The 23,673-nt window shown below is 41.6% G+C and overlaps 1 protein-coding gene across 1 annotated transcript in view; it reads right to left on the reverse strand.

The window, feature by feature from the left end:
* MYO16 (myosin XVI) overlaps positions 1–23,673 on the reverse strand; it is a 2,485,855-nt gene that overhangs the window by 2,393,976 nt on the left and 68,206 nt on the right. The window lies entirely within an intron of this gene.

Raw genomic sequence — 23,673 nt, forward strand, 5'->3', positions numbered from 1 at the left:
TTAGGGCCAAATTTACAAAATGTTGGCACAGGGCAGTGGAGCAAGTCATCTTGCTGCGCTGCCTTGTGTCAAAAGGAAAGGGCAGGAATGTGCCATATTTATGCCATATGGTGCATTCCTGTCCCCTCCAAGTGTGCTGGTGCTGTTTTGGCTGCCGCGCAGCAATGCAGGCACCCTTGCACTATGGTGCAAGGGTGCCTGTGTTGTGAGCAGGATTGTTTTTGTGCACGAAACGGAACCTTCCTGCACAAAAGCAAACCTGGGAGTCATTTTTCTCTTTCCATGTGTGCTGCAGGATGCAGCACACATGGAAAGAGGAAAAAATGTGTTTCGCCTCACCTCTGGAGGAGTAAGGTTTTGGCGCACCCCAGGTTTACATGGATTTGTAAATCTGGTGAAGCATGAAAATCCATAGGTGTGGCATGGGAAAACCCACCACAATACCCATAGAATGCCCCCCCTGGTGCAGAGTAAGGCAACGCAGCGACTTGCGCTGCTTTGTCTTACTCAATATCTATGAGGCCATGAAAAGCCAAGCAATGTAGCTTTGGGTGGCCTTATAGATATGTTTGAGAGATTTGCACCACCGGAGCGTTAAAAAAAGTGATGATCCGATGGCACAAACCTCTCATAAATATGCCCCTTGGTCTTCAAGTTCATAAACTTTATTGTCAGACAGTGAAAATTTTAGATCAGTCTATGTTGCATTGTGTATTTCATAAATGCTCTAACAGCCCGGTTCGACCATGCAATATTACCATTTGTTTCGATTAATGTTTGGGTGCAATGCAGCATATGAATATTTCCTTGTGATGCAATTGTCTTATTTGCTCTGCAAAACAGTTTATAGAAGGGGATATAACTCCAAAATTGTGAGGACCATCGCCCTCAGTAGTTCTTGGGTGGGCGGGGTGGCTTAGGAATCCAAGGGGAGTTTTGTGTGTGAGGACTCCTTACAAAGCTGGAGGGTATAGGTCTCTAACAAGCTCACAGAGCAGCATACCCTGCCACAGGCTGCTTCTCCAGATTGGCCTGCTAGAGGGCCCAACGTATTATTCTCTGCCCTTTTAAATATTTCTGACATCCCAAATCCCACATGCAATTGTCAGGAGTGGTATATTGTAATGCATTATCATTACGTTCAACTCCTTCAAATTACTGAGCATATTTCATATTTCACAAGAGGTTTTTCAGACCTCCTGTAATATCCAAGTGCGATGAATATATCAGTTTAGCGCACTATTATTTTCTCTCTTGTTTATAAGCTGGTGACTAGTGCCATAAGCATCTTCATTTTCAAACTGACTGTAATGCCAGAGGCATTGCAAAATTGCATCTATTGCATCCAAATCAGCAGTTCAAGTATTACTCCTTAGCTTTCCTCTTTAAAAAAGTAAACCATTACTAGTGAATAAACTGCTATAGCATCCAAGCTGTAGGTAAACATACATTGTATAGGGCTCCATAGTTTTTGCTGTAAGAAGAGGTCACCACAGAAAATACCTCAATTGACAGTTGCCAGGAATTTACAAAAGGCTTCCTCGCAGTTCTACGTGGATTTACTACTGCAATTTTTTCCTCCTAAGGGCAAGGAAATCCGCAGTTGTAAATCCCATACAAGCGGTAGGGAATAATTTTTATAAGTAGGCCTGGGTGGAATTTACATTATTCCGATGTAATTCATGTTTTTTCAGGAATTTTATGTTAGCTTGTTATGTGAAAATCCTGAAAATATGACACATCTCATAGTTATAGCAATGGAACGCAGGACGACTTCGAATGACAAGAACACCAGCAGCTGTTGTCCGTGGAACTACTTTGTAGCGCAAAATGCATCCAAAATGGACGTGAAGATGTATTTCATGCTAAAACACAGTACTAAGTGCTAGATTTGCATTTCACATAAGTACGCATAACTTCACATAATTTTCCTGCAACTAAACAAAAGCAAATTACGCTAATTTTGCTCTACTTCAGTTAAAAAGCTATGCTTGCTCATGTAGGTTTGTGAAAGTCCATAGGCATTTTCATGTACGTGTGGCATTTGCAAACTCCGATTCCCTGGAAATGGTTGGAAATATACGTAACATACCTGTACTTAAATATAAACTTTGTAGATTTGTGCACATGATGCATAGGAGCTAGTGGGCAATGTCACTTGACGTCCCAGTAGCATACTGTAGCAGACAGAAAACTTTGTTTGAAACGATTTGCAAGCGTGGATCTGGGTTTGTGATTTAAACAAAAACATGTAAAAGTACAATCAGTCTGAGCTCTAATCTCTACACATACTTTCAATGTTTTTACAAAAACTTGTCTCATAATCTTTACCCTCATATTTACATTTGAGTGATTGTTTAAACATAAGGAAGATGTTATAAGCAGAACTTTCTGCATATAGAGACAATCAGCACCATCTTGTGCACTTTTTGGAAATATTGATAGTCAAAGCATAAGGTGGTAAGATGGGAGATTCACAACACTAACATGTGTTACATTGTACACTACAATTGACATCAACATGTTAAGCTCTGATTGGCTACAAGTCAGATGTTATCTGCAAGTGAGTGCACAAGGTCATGGCTTCCTTGTAAAGGTCTCCTTCAGATATCTGCTGAACATGAGCAAGCTTCCACTTGACTATCTCAGAGTGCCGTTCGATAAGAAAGAGAAGTAAGTTGGTGTCTTTGGAGGTGTCACCTTTTACAGGAGTTCATTTTCTGCTGGGAGCAATTGTGAAAACATTATCCACCAACAGGAGCTTCTACTGACTCCTATTATTACTGCAAACTAGTTTCTCCTTTAGGAAGACTCCCTAATTGGAAATAATTCATTAAAATAATAATGTGTGACGGATAGTGCACTCCGATATTGGTACAGAGTGGGTTGACTTAAGGCCTTTAAGTTCACCTTGTTACAATCTGACACTACCATTTGTTAGTTTTGTCTGGGAGAGCCTTCTCCTGTACTCAGTATTAAATACTAATCCAATGAGAGTGACTATTGAAGAAACAATATGGCAATTGTTGATTTCTACCTGTGATGGAGAATGCTGGAATACTCTCTCCATTTCCATTCTGTAACTACAACTGTAATCAGTGTGTGTACAGAGAGTTACATTGACTAGGATATGGATGAGTGGCCGCTGTCTTAGGTGCCTGATTAAAGAAGTGATTCCAGGCTGTGTTTACAAGTGTCTGTAACTGACAATATTCCTTTATATCACTTGTGTCAGAGGGTGGCCAAAGGGCTAATATTTGTGGCTAGACACCAGCCTAGGACTCTTTTTGAGAAGTGGGCACATAAATAGAAGGAGTTTTGCTTGAGTGTCTCTGACTGATATGGGCTCTTGCATGAATGATGGAAGAGACACTCGGCAACCTAAAGGTTGGGCAGAGCAGCAATAGACTGGTCCTGAGCAGGTAACACTCATATTCTACTACAACTCACTGTTCCTATACCACCTTAGAAGAACATCATTATCTTGGAAATGAGGATAAGTATCCACAACACAATTCTGCTGGTTGCCTAGGAGGCAGTTTGGGAGATAATTAGGACAGGGAGCTGTCAAGAAGAAGACCAAAAAAGCGCTGAGATTGAACAGAATATCAAGATCTTTTAAGCCCCCTCCTCCACTTCCCACTAGAAGGTTTTGTCTGCTTTACCTTAGGATTAGTGTCCAAGGGGGCTTCTGCCAATGATGCGACTGACCCAATTCTCTGCTCATTGAACTATGCACCCTTGGATGGCACCCTATCAATATTAACACAGATTGATCTGGGTGCCCTGAGGGCAAAAGCAGATATTGAGTTAGCCTTCCAAATATTATCAGTTACCCTGAAGACTACCATTTAGGGGCAATTCTATTATGACAGACACATGACTATGGGGTGTCTGTCTTATGTGCTTACTTTGAACCTGTCAGCACCTTCTTGGAGTGGGTCTTCACAAAGGCAAGCTAGTCGACCACAGTTATCCACTACTTAGATGACTTCCTATTCCTTGGGATGCAAGGCTCTGACAGTTGTTGCAAGTCACTTGCAACATTCAAGGGGCTAATGGCAGATTTTGGGATACCCTTGGCTTAGGAAAAACAACAGGATTAGACTACGTCATCGTTTTTCCTGGATATAGATATTTGTTCTATAAAATGGGGGGGTTTACATCAAAACTTAAAATTATTAAGCATCTTTTCAAATTTATCACAACATACAGGAACAATAAAATAAGCATTAGTTTAAAAAGAACAACGTAAATTTGGAAAAAGTTTTCAGAGACTATACAGTTGATTCATGAAGGCATTTAAGAGTAAGTAAAATAGTACTAAAGGAGAACTACTTCACATACTCATAAATGTACTTGTGAATCATTTCCTTTGAGTTTACTTGGAATTCCATCTCCTTTTTGAAGAGGAGATCAGCGACTGCTAAACAACTATTATTGAATTGAAACTATGTGGGAATCTATTGAATAGAAGACTGTCAAATATGGGGTTAATAATTTCGGAGGAGGGTATCTCTACTGGCTTAATAAATCCACTCTGGCTTGGTGAAACCAAAGTTCTAAAATAATTTCTCCTAAACCCCTGGTAATTATGGCACAAGCAGAAAGCAATGTCTTGTAAAGTGAATAGCAAGTTCAAGCAACAACAACAATTGTAAAAATAAGAACACAACACAATACAATTTCAAAACCTACAGTATTTAGAGAACTAGAGACAAATGTAATGAACACATTACTCATGATCATTAAAATAGGTTAAGGGGAACCAAAAATATGAATTTCTAAATGTTTACGGCAAAAAGCACCAAGAAAAAGTATAGTGCCAATCAGAAGTCACTGTTCACGACTGACTAAGACCAATGCTCGATTTCAGGCCAAATGCAATAGAGCGAAGGTTGGATACTCAGAGTCGGTCTTTCTGATCAAAGATTTTACCTTTTGAATTAGGGGCTAATTTACATATGGGCGGAAGGCCTATTGTTCTGCCAGGGAGATGGAGTATATTACTCCATCCTTATGGTGGAGGGACCATCCACCACATTTATAAATGACCGCCAAGAAGGTGGTAATTTATAATGCATTATCAAGAACTGCCATGATGGCAGTTTCTGCCTGTATATTTCACTGTTTGGTGCAGATCTGCATCATGCTGACACAGGTCTGCACTAACAGTTTTATTTTTTTCTTTTCAAAGCGAAAATTCCAAAACAAAATAAAAAAATGTAATGCTCACCTCGACATAGGAGTTATTGCCCTTGGGGTGGGGACCATTAATAATATTTTACTCTCCCTCACCACCAGAGTTTGCCTGTGGCTGAGACAATAAAAAATGATACATATGTCCGCCCATCCTGATTGGCCTGTCAGGCATAAAGCAATTTCTTTGACAGCCCTTACTTTGTCGGGCTGTCAGAAAACATTAGCTACAATGGTGATGGAGTAGACAATGTTGTAGCCAAAGGTCTGCCTACATCAAAATCGGGCAGTCAGACCTTTATCTTGACAGCATGCATACTCTGTAACTGTTGCGACAGAATATCAAACATCCAAGATATAAATCAGCCCCTTAGTCTCTGAAAGGGTAAGGTCCAAAGCTGTGGCTGGCGAGGGTCTCTCAAAATCAGATACATCATAATCAAGCACCTACAAAATCTATTGGGTTTGGTGCCTAAAGCTTGGAGCAGGACAAATATGTATTGTGTGGCCAACAATGATGCTTCACGGATTTCTTGCCCCTCTTTTGTGCAACCTTCCTGGGCAAGCCCAAGCACCTTTTCCAGGTCCCTGAGAAGTAGAAATAAACTTACATAGTCCCAATATTTTTCAAAGTTCTGGGAAAGTTGTTCCTGGTGAGTCTGGCAGCTCCAATCATTTCAGGTCACTCTAGGCACCAGGTCTCCCACCATCCAGTTGTCCTGCATGGTCCTGCAGTCAACTGAATCCAGCTATCATAAATCCATCTGATGTTTGTGTCCCTGAAGCAGGAAAATGAGAGGCCTTGTGCATGTCCTTGTGGGATGCCTTGCATGAGTCATCTTCTTCCAGCCGGAATCTTCATCCAGCAGGGATTTTTTCCTCAGATGGAGTCTTCCCAGGTCCAGGAATTTGCTGACTAGTTGGAGGTAGAGGTTTCAGATTTGTCTATTTAATGTACTTAAGTGGCATAAAAAACTGCTCAATCCCACCCCCCCCTCACCATGGGAAGAAACACCCATGGTGAAGAGGTTAATTGTTTATTTTTTTATTTTCAAAAAGAAAATCCCTCTTTGGGATTTCCTTTCGAGAATAAAAAAAAACATTGTAAGTTTGCTGTACGACACCATTGTGTTGACTGAGCCGTCGGTCAAAATTACAGTGCACTGCCAGGAACTACTGTGATGGTGGTTCCTGTTAATGCTAGGAATGTCCACTGGGCTAGTGGACATTTCCCAATTTTTCATGCGACACCTCCATCAGGCTGATGAAGTAATTTACAACATCTCCCTGGCAAAGAAAAGGGACACACGATTACATAAATTGGGTCCTTAGTCTGGAAAGGGCAACTGATTCCATCTCCTGTGTTTGAAAAACCCTTAAAAAATTGATTTTGAACATTATAACCCCTTCTAATCCAACCCCTCTGGATTTTGAGGCTTCCGTTTACAAATTTTGTGGCCAAAAAGGTAAAATTTGCAGCCTAAAACCTCAAAATGTGGGGCATTGTTGCATTAGGCAATGCATGCTCCTGGCACAAAAATACTGCATGGCCTGCACCGTGTCACTTCTGGAGACTGTGGTATGTCACAATCTGTAGCATACAGAGTCTCCAGCAGCACAGTACCTCAAACTGGAATATATCTGGGGCCACAGAGTGTAGATTGCAATATAAAACTTCTGCTCTCTCTCGCATCAGACAATGTGTGTTCCCTGCATTGTTCAGGGCAGCAGGGAATCAGGGGTTGTGAGGGGAGGCACAGGAGATGGGGTTCAGAAGAGTCTGGTGGAGAGGACCAGATGAGATATGGTTGAAAGTGCAAGAGAGTGGTTACAGGGCAGTGTGGAGGGTTTCAAAGGAGAAGGGCTGTGGTCTAAAGGCCAGATGACTCATAGTTAAATGTTGGTGTTTGCTCAACATACTGTGATTCTGGACAAATTACTTGATCACCCTGTCCCTAAATAAAAAACAGTGATGACTCTAACCTGTGCAATGTAATATGGTGCTCATGAGAAGTGCTCCAATGCCGTAATGACCTTGGGCCCAGATTGTGCTATGTCAAAAAACGCAAAACAAAAACAAGAGGAGACATAGAGATAGTTTAGTGGTCAATAGGAGGTGGAAAGTAGCGGAGGTTGGGTGGGCCAAGGGAGGGAAACAAGTGGCAAAGTGCAGTGTACGGTGGGGGTGAGGAGTCTCGCTTAAGGACCTGCAGAGACCACATGGAGCACACTGAAATGTGTGAGGTGGGCCTCAGGCTAACTTCACATGAAGGGGCTCTGTGCATTTTCAAGGTAAGCAATAGAGCAAGTTAACACCTCTGCAGCCAGCTACCCTGTTTGTTCGCCCTCCTTTTACTGTCTCAACAGCAGCTCAGAGTCAATGAAAAAAGGGGGAGGCACATTTTTTTAAAACTCCAATTGTGCAGGCAGTTATGGTACAATTTTGAGATTTTTACAAAAGTGGACTTTTCGCGTATTTTGCAAATTGCAAAATTGCAATATTCTGGAGAGGTCTCTCAGATAGGCAGTGCAAAGCTCCATCTTCAATCTATGTTAATGTCTCTTTCCTTCCTTACCGATCTCGGTACAGAGATCTAGAATTGATTGTCAAAACATTAAAACCTAATTCCCTACTAAACTTCATTGAGCGCAGAGTACTCCTGTAAAGATGTGACAGCAACGAAGTTCCACGAGTACTCCCATGGGTAATAGTGGAATATAACGACTACTAGCTGTCTTTCACTTACAAATAAAAAGCCAAGCTTTAAGCGTTTTTCTATACAGATGATATTGTTTCTTCAATAATGAATTTGCTTTAGGAGTATGATTAGATTATTCTTGTAACATTTTAAAGGACTTCTCTAAATCTTTTTGCATTCATTAACCATATTCAGCCTCAATATTTTTGTAATTTCTGTGCATTTACTTGATGTACGATTCAAAAAAGTGAATGGGTGCTTAATGAACGAGCACTTCCATAAATACACAAGTTATGAGCATATAGCGCACAAGTAAATTCTAACTATGTCTTAAAAAGAGAGTGGATTATTAACATGCTAGACAAAGTTAATTAACGCTCGCAAAGAAGCAACATTTTACTCATGCATGGACATATAGGCATACACTTCCAAGACGTATCCTAACACTTAACATAAACCCAATAGTTTTCTTCTGCAAATATTAGGTGAAGCGTGGAGAAGAGAAATATTGAGTTTATTATTTTCAGGATAAGTTCGGGAGAGAACTGACGCGTTTCGTTAAAAACAATATACAAGAAAGACAATGGTACAAAAATGTAATTCGATACATTTCTGGAGACTGCACATGTAGACCACGCACATGTAGGTAGGAGAGAACAGGCATACGTCACCATTGTATGATAATACCATACATACATCTATAAGCAGTGGCATGTGTGTTTATTCATGAGTTAGAAAGGAATGGCCCAGAAAAACATAACGTTGTAAATTACGCAGATGTATATGTGTAATGTACGCACTTTGTAATTCATATGTTGAAATCTGAACCTTTGTAGGTTGCCCCCTTGGGCCCTCCTTGGTGAATGATGATCATGCAGTTTGTGGCCTAAATTTGTCCGTGATGCCGGGCGAAATATTGATTTTGTTGTCAGAGAAAAACCCCTAGGCCGCCTCTGGCGAAGTGCCATTAGGATTTTTTTCCCAGGAGAAAAAGAGAGGCTATTCACAGCATGTTGTTAACCATGGTAAAATGCGAGAACCTGCAGAACTGACAGGTAACTAATTGAAGGCACTCTTAAAACACTCCTCTGAGGATAGGTGCATTTAACAGTAGTACAGTTTGCCTGTAGAACGTTTTGCCCAAAGCGGCCCTTCAATCAAATTCTGCTAATGAGCTCAAGAAGATCACTGGAACTTTCTAAAGTGTATTTAGCAATGTCATGGCGGGAGTACTCGAGTTCCTACTGTGTAATTGTAGTAACTGGCATAGAGTAAATAGTGCTAAAATGATAATAATTGTTGATTTAATTTAGCTAATAGCTACTTAAGCGATGGTGAAGAGAAATGCATTATGAAACTCAAGGGAAACGTCAGCCAGTTGTTGTTTTCTCTTACAGGCACCTTTAATTTCAACACTGCACACAACCAACAAACAATATTTACTCATATTGAAATTGTATGGAATGAACTTGAAACTTGATGGGGAGTTTCTTCTTTATTGTTTACAGAAATTGGAGGGTATGAGAGTACAGAGATGTGTCACCAAAATATGTAAATAATCCTATAATATATGTAATAAATTTTGATTAGGCTCTTGCTTTTTCGTATTTTTAGATAAAAAGCAAGGAAGAATGATAAAACTGTTAACAATCAACTGCTATTTTAATAAAACGTTAGCAAGGTATTTTGCTTCAAAAAAATATGGTAGACAAAATACCCTCCTTTAAGGATAATTTCCAAATATGTCCACGAAACCTAGCAAGGGATCTGAACATTTCAGAGTATTCATTTGTCCACATCACCCACTACAGTCTACTTTCTTAGGGCCTCATTATGAGTTTGGCACTCCGACTGCCGGACTTCCAATACGACGGTGTGAAGGTGGCCACCAAGCCGGCAGCATCCCCACCTCTGTATTTACAAACTCCCTGCCTGGCCTCCGGCAGACACATTGCCGCAGCAGTGGCTTCCGCTCTCAGGGAGGAAGTCAGCTAGAGTCTCTGAGGCCTACAACCTGACAGGGGTTTCTCTTGCTCTTTATTTTAGGTACACTGCTATACAGAGGCTTAGTGTATCCTGGTCTGAATTTAGCGGAGTTTCTATAACTGACATCCATTGGCATCAATTTTGAATATGATATTGTTAATTAAATATCACATATATCTACGTATTTATGACTCTATGCCTTTATGATTGTAGGAAACTGGGTTGCTGGTTGATGGAGGTGAAGCCCTACTCCAGCAGCAACCACAATAGCTGTCAGAATGAAACACTAGCAAACCCTAAATTAACCTGTGTGTAACCCTCTGGTAGCTTGGCCCAATCAGTCATGTTTAACCGAAAGGCTGTGCATAAAGTATTTATGCACCACTTCAAACAGTAATGATGTGAAAATGCAAAACAAGGAAAATGCCACACCAATATAGATAAATAAAGTAAAATGCCATAATTTATTTGGGATCAAAATAACAAACATCAGTTGCAACGGAGAAAAGATTTTAAGTGAAAACAGTGCATAGAAGAACAAAGCACGAACTGTGGTTATCTAGTTGTGTCCAGACCAGAATAAAATCACAAGCTCAGGCCATCCACAATGGAGTGCAGGCCAAATATAAGGACCAAGTTAGGATTGCTGAATAAAGTACCTTAAATGCTGGTTTGTGAAGCGTTGCAACATCCTGTGTCGAGTATGCATTGCGCAGTGGCTGTTTCAGGGTGATGCAGGTTGTGATGCAAAGTCGTGATTCATAGCTGAGGATGCTATGAGTGAGTGGCTTGTGATACAAAGTCCTGCACTGAGAATACATCTCACAGTGGTGGTTGCCAAGAAACTGCCGGGCTGTGATGCAAAGTCCTGCATTAACGTCGAGGATAGTGTTGATGAAGTGCTTGTGATGCAAAGGCCTGTGTCGAGAAGACATCACTCAGTGATTGTTCCAAGGAAGCTGTGTGTCCTGATGTGAGGTCCTGAGTCAGGGATTGGGCATGGATGGTGGTTCTGAAGCGGAGATGTGAGCGGAAGTGTTACATGCATCAGTTCTGCCCATAGGAAAACAGCTGGGCTGTGGTGGCATAGCTCCTGTAGGCCCACTTCCAAAGGTCCAGGACTGGGGTAGTACCACTTGGAGAGCAATAAGACTCACAGCACATAGAGTTTAGGTGTTGGTTCCAAGATGGTTGGAGCCTTTTCTGTCCCTGAGGCTCTGATCAGGAGGCCAGCCAACTAGCCCTGTGGGGTCACTCTGGTAGACCTGGGATCAAGATGCAGATCCAGTCCTTTTCACTCAGGCAGCAGGGCAATAGAGTTGCAGTCCTTCTTGCAGAGCAGCACAGCAATACTTTTAAGTTTTCTACATGTCTGGAGGTGTGCTGAAAAATTGGGTCTGAGGATCCAATATTTATACCATGTGTCACTTTGCAGTAGGAGAAGGTTCTGAAGGCTTCCACCCCAGGAGCTGCTCAGAATTTCCTGACTCCCTGCTCTGGAACCAGCTTCTCACAGACACAAAAAACTAGTGTAAAAACCCTTTGTGAGTGTGCTGGGCTGAACCTTTGTGATGTGCAGTGTGGTAGGTGATAGCTGCTCTCCCTTATTAAGTCCTAATAGCCAACCCTGCCAACACCTATTCCTCCTTTGTCTCACTGTCTGGGAGCAATACATAAAGACCAGCTGTCAGCTACACCAAATCATGTGACCCAGGAAAGAGCTACAGGCACCAAATGGTTAGGACAAGAAAATGCCAACATTCTAAAAGTGTAACTTTCAGAATTGTGACTCAATATCCAACTTCATCAGTTTTAAATTCTTGGGACGCCAAACTTGACATTGGTTCTTTCTCCCAACTGAAAGTTAAATATAATAAGGTAACCCTATGTTTGGGAGATGTAGGCCTTGAAATAGTGAAAAACAATTTAATAGTTTATCACTAACAGGACATGTAAAAGTTAAAAGTATGTGCACAACTTTTTGAGGACACTGAAGCCTGCCCAATGGGCTGTATAGGGCCTCCCCTAAGGTGACTTGTGTGTATTTAAAAGAAATGTTTAGGCCTGTCAAAAGTTGTATTTTGTCAGGTCAAAATGGCAGTTTAAAACTGCATGCACAGGCTGCATTGGCAGGCCTGAGGCATGTTTAAAGGAATACTTAAGCAGGTGGCACAAGAAGGTCTGTGGCTCCGGTACAGGTGGCACCATTTTCTAGAGACATCAAAGTAAATTAAATATGCCAATTTGGTGTAAGCTGATTTTACCATATTTAAAGGAGACAGCTCAAGCACATTAGCATTGGCTAACAGTGGTAAAGGGTGCAGAGTACTAAAGTCAGCAAAAATGAGGTAAGCAAAACAGGAGGCTGGAAGAAAGATTTGGGAGAAACCTGTGCCAATGATCTGAGGTCCATCACTGATCAATTGTGTATTTATGCAATTCTGTGCCATCCTCCTTTAAGGAATGGGATGAGGAAAAGGCACAGAGCAACAGTGCCCTGATCCCAAGTAAGTGATCTCCTCTACAGTGAGTCATAGTCTTCCACATCACTGTGTTGCTAACTACTAGAAGCAGGGAGTCTATTGATCAAATTGATGCTTACATTGTATTGCTTTGTATGCACTGATAATATACAAAGCACATAGTAAGAAAGGATGTCCCTCGTTTACGTCTCTCTCAAGAAAGGGTCAAATGTTTGACATAGGGACTGAGATGAGGATGAATATGACACAGTTAATGAAGATTACTAATAAGGAATGAGGCCATTCAATTTGACCCTATCTGCTTCCATGTTCTTGTATGTTCTCTGAAAACATCAGCTGGCAGTAAGTCTTTTAAACAAACCACTACATATTCATAAAATATAAAAGCATTTATGAGAACGATGAAGCACCACTTGACAAAATTTAAATTAATTGAATTAGACAATAAAACATTGTGACTTAATTTATGTAGCAGATACAGCAAGCACACTGTGCATTTAAAAAAATATGTCATAAGGCTCTTAATCACAAAATACAAGTGTCATCTTCTTGATATGATATGAAGATATAGAAAAAACAGCAGTTTATCATGCACACATTGAATCAGTGGGTCATCACTCACATAAGATGTCTATTTTCACATTACTCTAAAATAACATTTCAGAAGTGCATACATTTGTTGGATGATCCCCATTAAAGGAAAATGTATTTTTTGTGTGGTCACCTCACTTTTGTACACTACTGCTGCTGTTTGTTTTTATTTTGTGCAATCGAACACTGCTAACCATGCCCCTGTGCATGTGAACAGACCCCTAAAATGTGTCAAAATTAGCTGTCCTCCTAATTGGCATGTTTAACTTACCTATAAGTCCCTAGTATATCCTATGAATGTGTACCCAGGGCCTGTAGGATAAAAGTCAGTACTGTACTGAAGCGCCTACTGTGCCATCTATTACAGTGACAGTGTAAACCTTTCGTCAGGTCTACCACTGTAACCTGCCTTTGGTGGTTTAAAACCTGCAGTTAGACCTGTCAAAATAAACCCTTTTGACAGGTCTAGACTTTCCTTTAAAATATTAATATGTTTCCTTAAAATAGCCACAACTCAAAAGGCATGGCACATGTAATTTAAAAGTCGGGCATGTAGAATTTTAATGTTACATATGTCCTTACTGTGAAAAGCCCCAGACCTATTTTTACTGTAGCAAGGAGTAGGAGGCTGGCCTGACTTATAGTGGGTAGCTGATGGTACTTACACCTTGTGCCAGGTCCAGTTATCCCTTATTAGTAGAATAGTATTGTTCTAGCAGCTTAGGCTGATAGAGGTAGCTATAGCAGAGCAGCTTAGGCTGAACTAGGAGACATGCAAAGCTCCTACCATACCACTTATATCATATAGCACTATATCATAAGAAACACAATACTCAAAGTTACAAAAAATAAAGGTACTTTATTTTAGTGACAATATGCCAAAAGTATCTCAGAGGATATACTTCCTTAGGAGGTAAGTAAAATACACAAAATATACACACAAACCAAAAATCAGGTAAGTAAAACACTTAGAAAAGTAGTGCAAACACTGTAGAACACAGAATGCAATAGGAGAAAATAGGCCTGGGGCAACACAAACCATACACTCCAAAAGTGGAATGCGAACCACGAGTGGACCCCAGGCCTAGTGTAGTGTGTAGAGGGTCGCTGGGAGTGTAATAAAACACTAAGGGTGTCCAAGATACCCCACCCCAAGACCCTGAAAAGTAGGAGTAAAGTTACCCTACTACCCCAGAAAGACAGTAAAGTTGAGATAGGGGGTTCTGCAAAGACAACAACTGACTGCCAAGCGCTCAAGATGGATTCCTGGACCTGTAACCTGCAAAGGAAGGGGACCAAGTCCAAGAGTCACGCAAGTGTCCAGGGGAGACAGGAGCCCACTAAATCCCGGATGAAGGTGCAAAAGGGCTGCCTCCGGGTGGAAGAAGCTGAAGATTCTGCAACAATGGAAGGTGCCAGGAACTTCTCCTTTGGTCAGAAGATGTCACACGGCGTGCTGGAGGATATAAAGCTGTTTCCGCGCAGAAAGACCACAAACAAGCCTTGCTAGCTACAAGAGTTGCAGTTGATAGTTTTGGGTGTTGCCAGAGCCCAGGAAGGACCAGGAGGTCGCCCCTTGGAGGAGGAGACAGAGGGGGCGCTCAGCAATGGAGAGAGCCCATTCAGAAGCAGGCAGCACCCACAGAAGTACTTGAACAGGCATTCAAGAAATCTGAGCACTGCAGTCATCTCAGCACAACAAAAGAGGGTCCCACGAAGTCGGAGGTCAACTCAGCGAGTTGGGCAATGCAGGACGAAGTGCTGGGGACCTGGGATGTGCTGTGCACGAAGGAAGTACTGCAAAAGTGCAAAGAAGGCCTGGCAGCTGCAGATCACGCAGTACACAGGATTGCTGTCTGGAGTGGAGAGGCAAGAACTTACCTCCACCAAATTTGGACAGAAGAACCACTGGACTGTCGGGGTCACTTGGATCGAGCTCCTGTGTTCCAGGGACCACACTCGTCAAGATGAGAGGGGACCCAGAGGACCTGTGATGCAGAAGTTTGGTGCCTGCGTTAGCAGGGGGAAGATTCCATCGACCCACTGGAGATTTCTTCTTGGCTTCCAGTGCAGGGTGAAGGCAGACAGCCCTCAGAGCATGCACCACCAGGAAACAGTCGGGAAATCTAGCAGGATTAGGTGCTACAATGTTGCTGGTAGTCTTCTTGCTAGTTTGCTGCAGTTTTACAGGCGTCCTGGAGCAGTCAGCGGTCGATCCTTGGCAGAAGTCGAAGAGAGAAGTGCAGAGGAACTCTGGTGAGCTCTTGCATTCGTTATCTGAAGAGGAACCCACAGGAGAGACCCTAAATAGCCCTCAGAGGAGGATTGGCTACTTAACCAGGTAAGAGCCTATCAGGAGGGATCTCTGACGTCACCTGCTGGCACTGGCCACAAAGAGGTCTCCATTGTGCCCTCACACCTCTGCCTTCAAGATGGCAGAGGTCTGGGACACACTGGAGGAGCTCTGGGCACCACCCCTGGGGTGGTGATGGACAGGGGAGTGGTCACTCCCCTTTCCTTTGTCCAGTTTCGTGCCAGAGCAGGGGCTGTGGGCTCCCTGAACCGGTGTAGACTGGTTTATGCAAGGAGCTGCTTCAGTATAATGTTCCTGTTAATCACAGTAATAAAAAAAATAGTAAAATGCTAAGCCAAACGTTCTGTAATCAGCCCATAGGCTTAGACCCCTGCATTTGTCTGTGTTTTTGGTGGAAACAATGTCAAACAAGCCCTCTTGAAAAAAAAATCTCAGCTTAGCAAACACAATTTTAAGTATTAACCAACAGTAGTGTAACTGACACTACACCAAAATCAAGACGTTCAATCAATATATCACTGATATCCTTAAACTGGCTCACGTACCCTTCATGAATATAAAAATAAATTCTCAAAATATTAGCAGTACAAAACAATTTGTGCACCTTATTGGCAACAGTGTTTTTAAATGACTCAGCTCTATATCACAAATTCCTGTTTGTGTGATTGTTTCACTTGCTTATGCAAAAATATTGTCTTAAAGTGAAAAATTAGGTTTAAAATTCGCAGAAATAAAATTCACACTCGTAAATCAGTTACTCCATAGAAAATATTATTCCACAATTGAGTAATAATATATATGGATAAATCTTACTTCACAGATGGGAAGTCCGCATTCCCATATAAGGAAGGCCTGCACAGTTTGGGAATGCACAAAAAACTCACACTTGTTTCCAATCCAATTTCACCCTACAAACTGTCAGAGATTTACCTCAATCATCAAACCCCTTTTGATGATTGAAATGACCTGGCAAACCCGCAGCTGTTTTGGCGGGGAAGGGGCTGCTGGAGATGTAGTAACTCTATAGGAAAATACATTTGTTAGATGCCAAGTCTAACAATAGTCATTTTGGGAAAAAAAAGAAATAAACAGTTGCAATTGCGCATGTGGAAATAGATTTTCATCAGCACAATAGTAAACTATATACAATTGTAGCTACAGAAAGCCCTTTGCATAAATGCAAGAAGGAATTATCAAAAGTGCTACAAATGTGGGAGTACTCATGAAAACATTTGAGAAATCCTTATATTTGTGACACCGGACTCATTTAAAGTAATAAATGTCCACGTTAGATGTTTTAAATATTTTGTGAATTGGACGCCAAGGTTGCAGTTGTCAATAGATCAGCAGGTGCATTGACACCATGGCCATGGGTGTGAGATGCCCACTGCACCTAAATTGTGGATGTGAATTTGCTGTCAGACAAGAAGATGGGTGGCCAATCTGTTCCGCCTATATTCCTTTCCTTTACGTGTCCAAGGCACCTTAGCTACGCCACTGCTGGACACGGTGTGCTCATTAGAGCATTTCATTTGTGTTATGAAAATTACTGGTAGCTTGTCTCACTTGATCCCCACGTCTATGTTTCAAAACCATATGTCAACGAGAATAACTCTGTAATGCCAACTTCAGTAACGTCAGTGGTTTTCTCGGGTCTGTAGAAGGACGTGCTTCAATGTTTATATTACAAATCCCCTGTAAGGAAAGAGAAAACATCCAGGTAAAGCATCTGGCTTCTGGCAGCGATATGAGAGGTGGTAGCTGCGTGCAGTTAATAAACTGGGGGCGCTTCCTTAAAAATCTATAATTAAACGTTGCCGCATGAGTCCATGGAATAACAATATTGCCGGACCCGTGGAATAATTACTCCTCTCCCCCGTTGTAACTAACATTTTTTAGATTTAAAAAGGTTTCAATAGTAAACCAAGGCATTGACAAGCACAGGCATGGCTGACCTAGTGGGCTGTGTCTCCTAGATTGCTACAAGCCAATCTCACGATGAAGTCTTCATTATCTAGTTAAGCGAACACTTTCACAGGACCAACACACTAAAAGCCGTACAGACAACGCACTCAGTAATGTTTTATGAGGTCCATCAAAAGTGTAATTGTCTTTGAAAAAGTTTTCATAAAACGATTTTAAAACTTATATTATTTTGTTTATAATAGAATCATCTGCGATGTGCTGTGTAGTATAGTTTGTGAAGAAACACCCATAGATCTTTGCGCCTCTGTCTTGTATTCCTGTAACTCACATTAGTTCATTTCGGTAGTCCATTAATCGTTTTTAAACGGAAGGAATTGTGTGTCCTCTACTTCGGAAAGCACAAAACCATAAAATATATCCATCACAGTAAGGTCGTTGACCTTCTTACCTGAATTTCTGATTGTGGATGCAAAGCTCAAATTCATTAACTGTCAGTTAATTCCCATAAGGCACATTTTAAATCCTTGAGCTTGTTTTTACAGCATCATTGACCACGGGGAGTTTCTTTTATAGTTTGATGAAGTAGTAATCACATATATTCAGGTACTCTTGCTTTAGATTTATAGACGAATTGCTTTCTATTGTAGCCGGAAGTTCCTGGATAAGTGTCTATTACATGAACACATAAATTTGGGTAGATGTTGCAAATCTGCTAAGACAGATGGCTACTCTTTCTGCAGACTTGTTTTCAATGCAGAACATCTTGCCAAACCTGACATTTCCCATCAGTCATTTATATACTTGAGATAGTGATTAAAGAAAGCATGTGTGTCCTTGGCGTCTGTGCTATGGTATTCTTGGCAGCTACAGACAGGTGTGTGACAATGAATAAATTCGTACTTAGGGACTGTCTGTGACATCTTCACCTGCACCCGTAGTGCCTCAGAGACAGCCCTCTCCTCAATACCGGGTGGGTTCCTACTTTTGTGGGCACCAGGAAAAGGGCAGAGAGAGCTTTTGTTGGTCCCAGGAACTGGAGCAGAGTAAGTAGTGAGCTGTTATAGGCCCCTGCCATTGGTTTGTCCTTGGTGCAGTGGTTAGCCATTGCTTCAATAGCAACACGAAGTGCACCAGCCCTGATAACCCTAAGTGGAACCAGGGACATTTTGTTTGGTATGCAGAGGAGCCAAGGCTGGAAATGGGGCCAACTTAAAGAATTTATCCTAGTTGTTGCCTGATGACCACTTTCTTAGATTCTGGTATGGAGGAGGAAACTACAGAGTACAGCACAGCCACTTAAAGCAACAGTGGAGGGTGCATACGCAGAATGCACATGATGATTGGTGCTTTCATAGAGCTCATGGGACAGTTGCCTACTGTAGGTTGTCAAGACCTGGCTAACATGCCATGCAAAAGCAGTTTTACATCGTAGCACTCAAGGAAAAGTAGCCCACAGGGTCAAAGAGCAAACAGATCGTAAGAACGATTCACGGTGCTGAATATTCATTCCTGGGGCACACAGCTGAGGCCTAGAAGCCTCTTGGCAAACCCAGCTGCAGTGATCGAAGAACTATCAAGGACAGCATCACCTCAACTCTAATTATGGCTTCATGGTTTTCAAAATTCGTATGCGACTTAGACCCGAGGCGGTTCTCGGGAGAGCGGGTATAGAAATAACTGAAACTGGATGAACCATTATTGAAAATTGCGACCACATATATAGGTGGAGAACGAGCAGGGATGCACAATCTGAAAGTGAGTGGTGATATGAAAATAATTTCAGACTTGGAGAAAAACACACAAGGAGAAATACTTTGAGAAAGGCACTGAAAGGTCCCTCGCATCTGCTTTTCCCTGATCTGAATGAGGCAGTGGTTCGCAGAACGAAGTATAAGAATATATACATATGCAGAATAGAGGAGCAAGATCAACCCTTCTCGTCAGCTAATAGAAATTGTGGAAATTTTTTTTTTAAGCAAGGGGATTCCACGACTCTGCTGACCTTCTTACTGGCTCAAAATGTATTGTGCAGCAGAACAGCTCAGCACACACCTGGCCGTGGGATGAATACCTTCTCCAAGACTGAACCTGTCCAATCTGAAGTCAGAATAGGGCTTATGCCGACTTCCCCTCTCTCCTTGGCCCCATCACTTACCTATCATGAATGCTTATAGAGTAGGGGATAAAAGATAGACAAGCCTGGTTCAGGCTCATTTAGGTGACCTGCCGCAGTGCTTAACGAATGTACTATGGCCCATATTTATACTTTTTTTGCACCGCATTTGTGCCATTTTTTTTATATTTTGTAGTTTGCGCCACTTTTGCATCAAAAAATGGCGCAAGTGCGGCACAAAAAAAAGTATAAATATAGGCCTAAATATCTTATATATGTATTATGACCCTCTTGTGAACTCTAACACAGGTACAACTCAGCTGATCTAGGAGAACCCTCAGTCACCTTCCTGCTGTCAGTTCACACAGTGTGCACGAAAGCAACACATCCATTAGCATTTTTGGCAGCCATGCATGGCTTTTGGTGTTGTGGTACATTGGCAGATATAAGGGCTTTTCTGCTACTGGGGTAAATTTATGTGATATGCTTCATGACTTAGACATACACAGTATGTCTCCTATGTATTGTTACCATGTTAGTGGAACACTACTCTGAATGCCCTCAAACATGCACAGTGCAGCTGAACTAATGCAGCCCTCTACCTTCCTACCAGTGATGTTGTACAGTGTGCAGTGAAACAAACGAGCCTCGGGAAATGCTTATTTTCATATGACAGCTGAGGAGCAGCTTTGTGTTGTTATCAGTGGTGGAAAAGATACCCTGGGTTAGGTGCAAAGCTACTACGTGTGAGGGCACCCTGGCACTAGCCAAGGGGACCCCACATTGTTCAGGGCAATTTCCCCGGACTTTGTGAGTGCGGGGACACCATTACACGCGTGAACTACATATAGGTCAATACCTATGTGTAGCTTCACAATGGTAGCTCCGAACATGGGCATGTAACATATGTAAGATCATGGAATTGTCCCCCCAAGCAAAATCTGGTATTGGGGTGCCAATCCCATGCATACCCGGGGCTCCAGCATGGACCCCGGGTACTGCCAAACTAACTCTCTGGGGTTTTCTCTGCAGCTACTGCTGCTGCCAATCCTCAGACAGGTTTCTGCCCTCCTGGGGCCTGGGCAGCCCAGTCCCAGGAAGGCAGAACAAAGGATTCCTCTGAAATAGGTGTTAAGGGCCTGAGAGAATTAGAGGAATACAGGTCTCCAAATATAACACCTATCCATCAAACTGTGGTCATTAATCAATTGTGTATTCAGTGTACTTGTGTTGATTCTGCATTTTAGGGAAATTGAAGAGAAATACATTTGTTGAGTAAGTAAGATATGTCACTCTGGTTTTGAGTTAAGTAGGCTTCCAAAATACATAACTTTCTACAGTCTAACCAGTCTCTTGAACGTAATCAGCCTCTTACATTGGAAATAAACGTAGATTATGATTGGTTGATATGGCTAATTAGATACTTCTGTAATCAGCATGGCTAATGTAATATTTCCTCTAAAAAGAGTGGAAGGGCTTATATGGGTTTTTGCAAACGAGCCGTTATCATAACGTTTGCAGGACAGAACTAGGATCCGTAGAATGTTCAGACCAATGTTTGAAAGATAGACATACAAAGAATGTCCTTTAGCTGTAAAGTGGAGCAGAATCTAAGCATTCTTAGTAGGAAAAAACTATCATGAACAAGTGACATGAGACTTAACAAATAAACAATCTGCATAATAACAGTGGCAAACATTTTATTTTTTATGTGATATTATAAATAAAGCCTCATTCTGAATTCTGCTGAAATTCTGAAATTTGGCACAAATGATGTCTACACCCAGTTTAAGATGTATTTTAAATCAAGGCCAAATGTGCAATGAATGTGTTATTTTTTAAGTAAAAGATGGGGAGAACAGGTAGTAGAAATGCCACTCCGAGTAGTTATTCTCTATTCTGACCTTCAGAACTTGAAATGAGGAGGTGTACTCGCCCAGCCTAGGACAAAAGCTGGGTGTTGTTGTAACAGTATTTCCAAAGGGCAGGTTTACCTTCAGAAAATTCTGTAACTTGCAAAGTTTTTAATCATGAGTTTTGTGAATTTCTTGCAAAATAAATATTAAAAGTACACTTACTTTGTATAGTTCTAACCAAGTTGGTTTTCCTGTGGATATCAGGGCTTTTGAAAGCATTTTGTATGGAGGTGTAATTTATGCTGAGTCACATAGCACAAAAAGCGAGTCAAGGTATGCATTTGCATATGAAATGACGACAAAGGATGGTTTCAAAGTACAAACAGCATTTGCGATGCAATCGGTCTCACGTCTACTCGAGTTGTAGTATAGGTATTAGTGGTGTAAACACCTAACCGGTCTTTTTTTGCCACATAAACTGAAAAGTAAAACAGTTTCATATAAGCGAGGCGACGGCTGCCATGAGCGCAAAGCAAACACACAGAAGGAAACAGACGTTTGCTTGCAGTGAAACGTATCAGCAAACGTATAATTATCCATGTAACCGGCAAAAGTGCAAATATCCATGTAACAGGGTCGATGTCATGCAAAGCGCTCTACTGCCTACGAAATAAAGAGAAAAAATAGTGCAGAAACCATACAGAAAAGATGGAGCCTCTTCTCTTGTCAGTAGTTGGCCGGTGCGCTTGAGGCAGGCTAAACACCGGAAAAGGCATGAGGTATGCATGCCTTTCATTAATTAAATCAAGCTAATTTTAGAAGGCAAGCCCACAAACCAACCAAACTGATGGGCTTGACATGGGTGTGGTTAAAAGCCCACAGATAGATTACACCAGGGAAAGAGTGCTTTGTGCTCGACCCTAAAAAGGGTGCTTTACAGCATAGTTTTTTACATAGATTGACTGAAAAGCCAGAATTTCTATATGTGTGCTATTGAAACATTCTAATAATTTAATGTTGTGTGCTAAGCATGACTATCCCTCCCCAAGAGGTCTTTAAAATATAGTGACAACATAGCAGGTTTTGCAGTAAAATGTCCATAACAATTCACTAAAGGACATTTTGTTGTTCAAACAGATAATAACATAATATCATTATGCAGTTTCACATGGCTGATCATTTATCAAATTTATATATGCTTTTAATTTTTTCATCATTCCCATCCATACAGATTCCAAGAATCACTGAGGAGGGGGGCTTGAGAAATCAAATGTTATAGAAGTCTCACAAACACATGCTTTTACAGCAGAACTAGATATATTCCAGGGCTCACACTGCAGTGTTTCTACTCACACAGAGCTTCCAGGATCAAAGAATATAACAGTTACACTGGTCTTAAATGTTCAGGCCCTGACAGCAGTAGAGCTATCACAGGATGATTTTCCCACAGTGAGGATGAAATGTATTCACAGAACTTATGAAACTGCAGCTATACCAGCAAGTGCCCTTTGGCACCAAGCAATCAAAATAAGCAGTATGTCACCTAAATTATGCATAAATATCAAACCCAAGTTGCAGACAGCAACCACAACCTTAACCTCGTTGTACATAAAGTTTATATACACTTGTATGTCCTCACTACATATGCACTCAATCACCAACTACAACACAGATGTAGGCAGTGTTTGTTGCTAACAGTCACAAACTATAAACACACACAGATAATTAGCACACATGCAGACAGTGTGCACTTGGACTGAGACACAACTTGTATACAGAAGTGCATTCTTAAAACAATACAAATGTCTCACAAAAGTGTAAGAGCAATGGCTATTGTTCTCAGTGTACATCCCTCCAATTCAGAGTTTATCCATCAGTTGCAAGAATAAAGTTCAGAAACACTCAGAGGGTACACCCCTCTTGTCTTCTGTTTGGCCCTACATTCTGCACCTTGCTTCCGAGTCCGCACACTGGACATTGTTTAATTTAGCAGCATTCATGAAAACACAACTTTTGTGTTTTTGAAGAACACTGCCAGTGCACCAGGCCCCCAATGACTGTAGGAGGTGGGGGCTAAGGCATGATCCAGCTACAGAGTGCTGTTAAAACACAATACTCCGTAGGTGGGATTTTGGAATGGATGTTTGAGGTGCACAGTTCATCTAGGGTCGCCTCACACAGGCACAATCCATTTTATTGAGCAGACATACTGCGCATGCCTCAGGAAGCACAGTACAACTGCTAAAATGTGGCTGTCAGGATGCATGTCAGTGCATCTCTGAGGCCAATGAGAAACCACACACAGTAGCAGGGGCAGGATCCCCAGTTATATCCCAGCTTCCTATAGAGCTGTGCTTCCAGTCCTATCATGAAGGTGAGAGGGGGATTGAGGTGGGTTTTCTTCTATTCAAAACTACCCTTGCTGCCTTGGCTGACTCCTTGTTCGGAATTATGGCTTGCTGGTTCCAATATCCAGCATCAGATTCCTGCTCTGATGCAAAAGAGG

This window comes from Pleurodeles waltl, chromosome 8 (genome assembly GCF_031143425.1).
Source record: "Pleurodeles waltl isolate 20211129_DDA chromosome 8, aPleWal1.hap1.20221129, whole genome shotgun sequence".
Classification (NCBI taxonomy): Eukaryota; Metazoa; Chordata; class Amphibia; order Caudata; family Salamandridae; genus Pleurodeles; species Pleurodeles waltl.